This window comes from Artibeus jamaicensis, unplaced genomic scaffold (assembly GCF_021234435.1).
Source record: "Artibeus jamaicensis isolate MK-2021 breed Jamaican fruit bat unplaced genomic scaffold, CSHL_Jam_final scaffold_1964, whole genome shotgun sequence".
NCBI classification, from domain to species: Eukaryota; Metazoa; Chordata; class Mammalia; order Chiroptera; family Phyllostomidae; genus Artibeus; species Artibeus jamaicensis.
In genome coordinates, this window is record NW_026522030.1 from 26,159,161 (window position 1) to 26,167,967 (window position 8,807).

Below are 8,807 nucleotides of genomic sequence, written 5' to 3' on the forward strand. Positions count from 1 at the left end.
TCTTCATATTACTTTCTCCCATGATTTTTTATAACACTGTCCACTCTCATTTCTACTTCTCATTCTGATTCCTCTATGTCCAAATGTAACTACTCACTTTGGTTATGTCCATGGTCCATTTCTCTTCTCTCTACATCCTCTCCTTTAATAATTGTACTCAATCTTTTCTACCAATCTTTTATATTGCCTAGTACTATATTTCACATTTTAAATTTCCTGTTGGACATTTGCCTGTTCTCCTGACATTGCAGAGTCAGTATGCTCAAAACAGTTATTTTTTTGTACATATCTATTATATAGTAATAGAGAAGAGGCACAGACCAATCTAATGCTGACACATAAGCACATACTCCTCCCCCAAAAATGACTGTGCACACAAAGACATGTACAAGGATGTTCACAGAAACATTTGTAAAAGCAAAATAATGGAAACCTGAATGTCCATGGATACATGGATCCATAAAATGTGGTCTTTTCCCTCAATGAAATATTATGCAGCAAAATTAGTAAACTATAACATCAACATGGATGAAACTCAGGAGTACAATGTTGGGGAAGTAAGAAACTGAAAGGCACATATCACATTATTCCATTTTTATAAAGTTATAAAACATTCAACATTGGACTTCTGGCCAAGATGGAGGCATAGGTAGGCATACTGTGCCTCCTTACACAACCAATAGAAGGACAAAAACAATTTAAAAACAAATCATCAGAACTCACAGAAAATCAAACTGTATGGAAGTCTGACAGCCAAGGAGTTAAAGAAAACACATTCATCCAGACAGGTAGGAGGGGTGCAGACAGGCAACCGGGCAGAGAGGACGCATGGCAAGGCGGCAGCTGGTGGACCCAGCAAAGCAGTGGATTGTGGAGTGGTTGGTCCCACATTCACGCACAGATAAACCCAGAGGAACAACTGGGGAGCTGGGTGGACAGCACAACCCGAGATTCCAGAGCTGGGGAAATAAAGCCTCAAACTACTGATTGAAAACACCTGTGGGGGGTTGAGGCAGGAGCAAGAGAAACTCTCAGCCTCATGAGAGAGGTCATTGGAGAGACCCAGAGTCCTAGAACACACATAAGCCAACCCACATGAGAATCAGCACCAAAAGGACCCACTTTGCTCGTAGAAAGCCCAGGAAGTGACTGAAATCGAGCGAGAGAGCTGAGTGAGTGCGATTGTTCCCTCTCAGACTCTGCCCCTACGTACAGCATCACAACCCAGCAACTGGGTTGTCCCGCCCTGGTGAACACCTAAGGCTCTGCCCTCCACTACGTAACAGGTGAGTCAAGACAAAAAAAAAAAAAAAATGGCCCAAATGAAAGAACAGATCAAAGCTCCAGAAAAAATACCACTAAGCAATAAATAGCCAACTTATCAGATGCACAGTTTAAAACATTGGTAGTCATAATGGTCACAGAATTGGTTGAATTTGGTTACAAATGAGATGGAAAAATGAAGGCTATGTTAAGTGAAATAAAGAAAAATGTACAGGGAACCAACAGTAATGGGAAGGAAACTGGGATTAAAATAAATCAAGTGGACCAGAAGGAAGAAACATCCAACCAGAAAAAAATGAAGAAACAAGAATTCAAAAAATGAAGAGAGGCTTAGGAACCTCCACAATATTTTTAAATGTTCCAACATTTGAATCATAGGTGTGCCAGAAGGGAAAGAGGAAGACCAAGAAATTGCAAACTTATTTGAACAAATCATGAAGAACTTCCCCAATCTGGCAAAGAAAATAGACTTCCAGGAAGTCCAGGAAGCTCACAGTGTCCCAAAGAAGTTGGACCCAAAAAGGAACACACCAAGGCACATCAAAATTACATTAACCAAGATTAAAATGGAGAGAATCCTAGAAGTAGCAAGAGAAAAGGAGTTACCTACAAAGGAGTTCTCATTAGACTGTCAGCTGATTTCTCAAAAGAGACCTTGCAAGCAAGAAGGGGCTGGAAAGAAGGATTCCAAGTCATGAAAGGCAAGGACCTACATCCAAGATTGCTCTATCCAGCAAAGTTTTCATTTAGAATGGAAGGACAGATAAAGTGCTTCTCAGATAAGGTCACATTCAAGGAGTTCATCATCACCAAGCCCTTATTTTATGAAATGCTAAAGGGACTTATCTAAGAAAAAGATAAAAAATATGAACAGTAAAGTGGCAACAAACTCAGGGTTATTAACAACCACACCTGAAACAAAAATCAAAAACACACTAAGCAAACAACTAGAACAGAAACAGAACCACAGAAGTGGAGATCACATGGAGGGTTATCAGTGGGGGAATGGAAGGGGGAGATAGGGTGAAATGGTACAGAGAATAAGTAGCATAAATGGTAGGTAGAAAATAAACAGGGGGAGAGCAAGAATAGTATAGGAAATGTGGAAGCCAAAGAACTTATATGTATGACCCATGGACATGAACTAAAGGGGGAGGATGTGGGAGGGAGGGGGTGTGCAGGGCAGAGGGGAATAAAGGGGGGGAAATGGGAAACTAATAGCATAATCAATGAAATACATTTAAAAAATTCAACATTGAACTACCCATTATTTAAGAATACATACAGTGGTAAAATTAAAGAGAAAAAAAAAACATTAAACACAAAATTCAGGATAATGGTCCCTCCTGAAATAGGGGAGTAGGAAGAAATACTCTACAGAATTCTAAAGTACTGGGAACATTCTAGTTCTTAAGCTGTGAGAACACCAGTATTTGTTGTACTTTCATTCTTTAAACTTATATGTGTCTTACAAATGCAGTTAAGGTATTCATTATTAAATGAAAACAAGTTTCAGAAAAGATAGAATAGGTATTTTAATTAACATGAAAATCCCATTTTCATCATCAGGTAGAATGCAAGTAAAACAGCACTGTACTCAATAAATGGGATTTATTTTTATGGGCCTCCAATTCACCGAGGGTTTTAGAAAACTAAATAAAGCAAGAGTAGCAGGAGCATTGATTTGCCGAGCATGGTGGGTAGTCAGCAGCTTTATGAGGTCCCATGAAGTGTTAGCACAACACCCAACAGAAGTGGGAAGGCTGAATTCAATGTAACTACGCGAGAAAGTAGATGGCAAGAATTGAGATTGAATTATCTTCTCACCAAAATGAATGTCTGTCCTCTATATTTGTGGTCACCTTAACAGCTTATCATGGCCAGCCTGCAACACCCTGCTCCAGGACCCTAAGCAGTTACCTTCAGCATGGTAGATCAATAATAGCCATAACTCCATATACTGAGTACTACTTTGTGCCATGCACTGCTGTCTCATTCACCCCTCAACACCCCTCAGGGGTTTCAAGTATTAACCCCATTTTATACAAAACAGGTTCAGGGAAGATAAACACCTAAAAATCTCTATAGTCAGTTACAGCAAGTATTACAGGCAGGATTTAACTCCGGGTATCTCTGACTCCGAGTGCTAACTTCTCACCTGGGACCCTGCAATCTTAATCACAGGGCTTTCCTCATCTAGGCAATTTCCCAGTGAACTCTCCTCTCCAGTAGGGCAGGCGAGTCTCCTGAAAAAGTCAGACTCAAGATGTCCATGCCTTTCTGTGTTATTCCTTTGCTGCAAAACACCCTCTCCTTTCCTCTACTTACCCAAATACTATCCAAATACCAATCACTTTTTTCAAGCTTCCATTTGGAACTGGTCTTCTGAAGCCTTCCTGAACTAATCCAAATATCTAGAGTGGTCTCACTTTGTCAGAATCTTGTCTTCTGGTTGCTTTATTACGCCACAGGTTCCACAAGAGGCCAGATGCTTCTGTGGCATTTTGTTTTGCTTTATTTGAGGTTCTCTACAGATACACCCAGAAACTACCAAATAAACTCATGATTCAGGAACTGTACAGACATAATTATAATTCCTCTGGCAGTGGTTCCAAGATTTCAAGTCCCCATCCAGGCCTGTTAAACCTACAGATGTCAGGCTCCATTCCAGGAATCTGGTGAGTCAGAATCTCCCATGGTAGGGGGTGGGAGAACTGCAAATCTCTATTTTTTACACATCTTAAATGTGCCCTCAGATGAAAACTTTATGGTTTGTTATAGTTCAGGACCATGTCCATCTAGATAAATGCGTAAGGTGCAGCCATAGAAAGAAAAGTGAAATAATAAAAAATATGTACTTACAAGCCATATAAGTACATATTTCAAAAAATCTATTTCCTTATGGGAGTGATTATTTCAAGGGAAGAAGGAAGAAAGGGAGCAAAGAGAGATAAAGAAAAAGGAAAGGAAAGGAGGGGTGATTTAACTTTATGAAACTTCACAAAATCTCAAGGCAACTAACTCATTTATTTAAGCAGTCCTAATTCATAGGCGTTCTGATTCCTTCCTGACAGGCCTTACAGAACCAGCCTATCCAGGGGTGGCAAATGCAAATACCTACAAGGCCAAGGAAGATACCTAAGGGAGTGAAACCAACTGCATGTCAGACAGCAGGGAGTGGAGAGAACACAAGCAGAAGCCATAACTAAGGAGTTAGCAGTGACTCAGCTCCAGATAACTGCCTCCAAACAGCTCAAGCTCAGTTGCCAGATCTTCCAATCTATCAAAACAACCATGACATCTTCCAATCTTTAAATACTGGCCATTAATTTAAAAAACAAAATTAAACACTGGTCAGGCCTATGTTGTTTTCAATTACTTCCTCCCTAACCATGTCAGGTCTCATCTGCCTTTAATAAAACACCACACTCCTACTCCAAATAACCACAATCTTGAGAAAGAACAAAGTTGGAGGTATCATGCTACCTGATATCAAAGTATACTATAAGGCCACAGTAATCAAAACAGCATGGTACTGGCATAAAAAGAGATATAAATCGATAGAATGGAGAACCCAGAAATACACCAATACCTGTATGATCAATGAATATTTGACAAAGGTGGCAAAAACATGTAATGGGGTAAAAAACAGTCTATTCCAAAAAGTGTTGGGAGCCCTGCTGGTGTGGCTCAGTGGAGTGGGTGCCAGCCTGCAAACTGAAAGGTTGCAAGTTTAATTCCCAGTCAGGGTACATGCCTTGAATGCGGGCCAGGCCCCCGCTTGGGGTGTGCAAGAATCTAATGTTTTTCTCTCTCTCTTTCTCCCTCTTTTCTTCCCTCTAAAATTAAATAAATAAAATCATTAAAAAATAAAGTCTTGAATATACATGCAAAAATATGAAACTAGAACACCTTCTTACACCACATAGAAGAATAAACTCAAAATAGATTAAAGACTTACATGTGAGACTCAAAACCATAAAAATCCTCAAAAACAGAGCAGTAAAATGTGACATTTCTGTTAGCAATATTTTTTCTGATATATCTCCTTGGGCAAGGAAAACAAAAGAAAAAACAAGCAAACGGGACTATATCAAACTAAAAGGATATTGCACAGCAAAGGAAACCATCAACAGTATGAAAAGACAACCAAATCAATGAAAGCATTAGCCAGTGATACACCTGATAAAGAGCTAATACTCAAAATGTATAAAGAACTCATAAAAATAAACATCAAAAAAGTTTTTCAACTAAAAAATGAGCAAAGGACCTGACTACACTTCTCCAAAGTGTAGTCATCTCTATTGGACATAGAGATGGCCAATAGACATGAAAAGATGCTCCTCACTAATCATCAGAGATGTAAATTAAAACCACAATATCACCTCACACCAGCCAGAATGGCTATTGTAAATAAACCCACAAACAAGTGCTGACAAAAATGTATAGATTTCTCTATACATCCTAAAGTGTTTATCAACTGTGCAAGTTACATATTGTTTCATTTGAGCCTCATAGAAACCATAGGCTATAAATCATCACCCCCACTTTACCACTGAGAAATCAGTTTTGGCTCAAAGAAATGAGATAACTGTCAAAGATCATGCCCTAACAATACCACTTCAAAACCCAAAGTTCATCCTGTGACACTGGCTCAGACTTGTCCTCTTCCAAATGACCGTATGCTCCATTTATCAGTACTGGGTCACTATCAGTGAACAACCTTATTAAGGATTAAAATTGAGTATAATTCCTGTAGTTTGTATTAAGATGAAAAGGCACTTTAATGGAATCTACCCTGACAGCATAGATAAACCTACAGTATTATGCTAAGTGAAATAACTCAGAGAAAGACAAATATTACATGATTTCACTTATATGTGAAATCTAAAGAACAAAATAGAAACATACTCATAGATAATGGACTAATGGTTGTCGGAGGGGAGGGGAGGGAAGGTTGAGGGACTGGGTGAAAAAGATGAAGGGAGTAAGTACAAGTTGCTTATTATAAAATAGTCACAGGAGCCCTGGCTGGAGTGGCTCAGTGGACTGAACCCTGGCCTGTGAGAGGAAAGATTGCCAGTTCAGTTCTCCTTCAGGGCACATGCCTGGGTTGCAGGAAAGGTCCCTGGTTTGGAGCAAGGCAACTGATTGATGTATCTTTCATACATTGATGTTTCTTTCTCCCTCCCTTCGACCCTTTCTAAAAGTAAATAAAATCCTTTTTAAAAAATAGTCACAGGAATGTAAAATGCAGCATAGGGAATATAGTCAATAGTACTGCAATAACTAGATATGGTGCCAGGTGGGTACCGGAAAAGCCGTGGTGGGGGGAGTGCACTCTGTGAAGTGTATGACTATCTGACCGCAATGCAGTACACCTGAAACTAATACAAAATGACACAAATGTACATTGCAATTGAAAAATAAAATTTTGAAGATGTTTTAAAATTTTATCATATTGGTTTTTATCACCCTAAGCTGTCAGAATCATTCCTGGATTCTAATCCTGCAACCAGTATTTGAAAATCCTTCCCATACATGAAAAAAAAAAATTGTGGAGCAAGTCCAGACTGTGAAAAGAGCCCTGTCACACTACTAAAAACCACAATCTCATTAATCCATTCGAATACAGTCAGTCAACAAGTGGATCCACTTAACTGTTCTTAATTCTGGTCCATATTGTTAACAAAGATTCTGTGGGGAAACATGACAAATGCCATGCAGACCTCTAAACACACTAAATACATATTCCAGTCTTCTCTTAGTAATTTAATAACATTCGATTCATCCATCATATCTATCATTATATTCACAGCACTGACCCAGGTCCTAGGAATGCAGCAATGAATATGACAGTCAAATCCTTGAGCTCATGGAATTTATATCTTGGCAATAGAGACAGTCATTGAACAACAGAGTTTACAACTCTTAAATGATAATCATGACAGCGAAATATTAGTGATTAAATATATGATGTCTGAGATTTCCCTCAAGGTAATTAGGGGATGGTATGTAGTTCAAATAAAACTGAGCTGGAGTTAATAATTGTTAAATTTGGGTGAGAGAAATACAGGGATTTATTATACTATTCTCTCTACTTCTGTCTAACTTTGAAATTTTCCATTAAAAATTTTAAATTATAATTATGATACTGTGGAAAATTATAGAAAATTAAGAAAATACATAACAGTGAGGATCTAACCTAATGTAATGAGGCAGAAAAAGATTCTCTGAGAAAATGACTTTTAAATTTAAATCTGAAGCAAACAGAGGGAACAGCATGTGAAATCGCCACAAGGAACAAAGTCAAATCATAGTTGAGTTGCAAATATTGTCAAATCATAGTTGAGTTGCAACCACAGTTTGGCTGCAGATACCAGAATTGGGCAAAAATTAGCCTTCTGGGAGAAAAGAATAGGTACATTTAACTTAAAATATTTTATACTTTATGCATTGTTTCACATTCTTTAGATCAGTAAAATTCATAAACATGCATGTATACTGAGATACAGATATACACATATAAAGCCCAGTTGTTAAGCATTTACTAGCATACCACTAAATGGAATCCAGTGGAAGTCTGAGACTTTGAAAAGGGAATTAGAGATTCCATTTAAACCTGGCTTCAGAAACATTCTCTTTTCAGTGACTCATGTTGAGACACAGAACTCACAGAAAACAATTCAATACATTACCTGTACTCTGCATGAACACCACTTGGATCTACATAACATACCTATATGCTCTTATGAATTAACTTTAAACTTTGACCTGTTAAATTCATCTTCCAGGCCTCTAAAATGACCTAGCCAAACATACACATACAGCAAAACTGTAAGAGGCATGCAAACAGCCTACCATCCTAATTTAGATTTTATTACTTCAATGGGAGAACACACCAAAATTCAGTGCCAGAATGGAAAGTTGTTATCAACTGTGCAAGTTACATACTGTATCATTTGAGCCTCATAGAAACCATAGGCTATAAATCATCACCCCCACTTTACCACTGAGAAATCAGTTTTGGCTCAAAGAAATAAGGTAATTGTCAAAGATCATGCCCTAACAATACCACTTCAAAACCCAAAGTTCATCCTGTGACACTGGCTCAGACTTGTCCTCTTCCAAAAGACTGAATGCTCCATTTTAGTACTGGGTCACCATCAGTGAACAACCTTATTAAGGATTAAAAATTGAGTCTAATTCCTGTAGTTCATATTAAGATGAAAAGGCACTTTAATACATTAGTTTCTTAAGTCTCTGGAATTATAGAGGAAAGAATTGTGTTTTGTTTTGGCATGGTAGCTTCTTGACTCCCTTAGCTACATTTCTGCTCCATCACAGAAAGACAAGAATCAAGTACTTATCCTCCCTCTGAAAGTTTGCAACCCCAAGGATAAAGCCAAAGCAGAAACACTCTATACTTTCCCATTCTCCTTCCACATTCTACCCATACTTCCCCTCCCTTCATTCAGTTAATATTCATTTTTTATAAAAACTTAAAACTCTTGAATAAATAG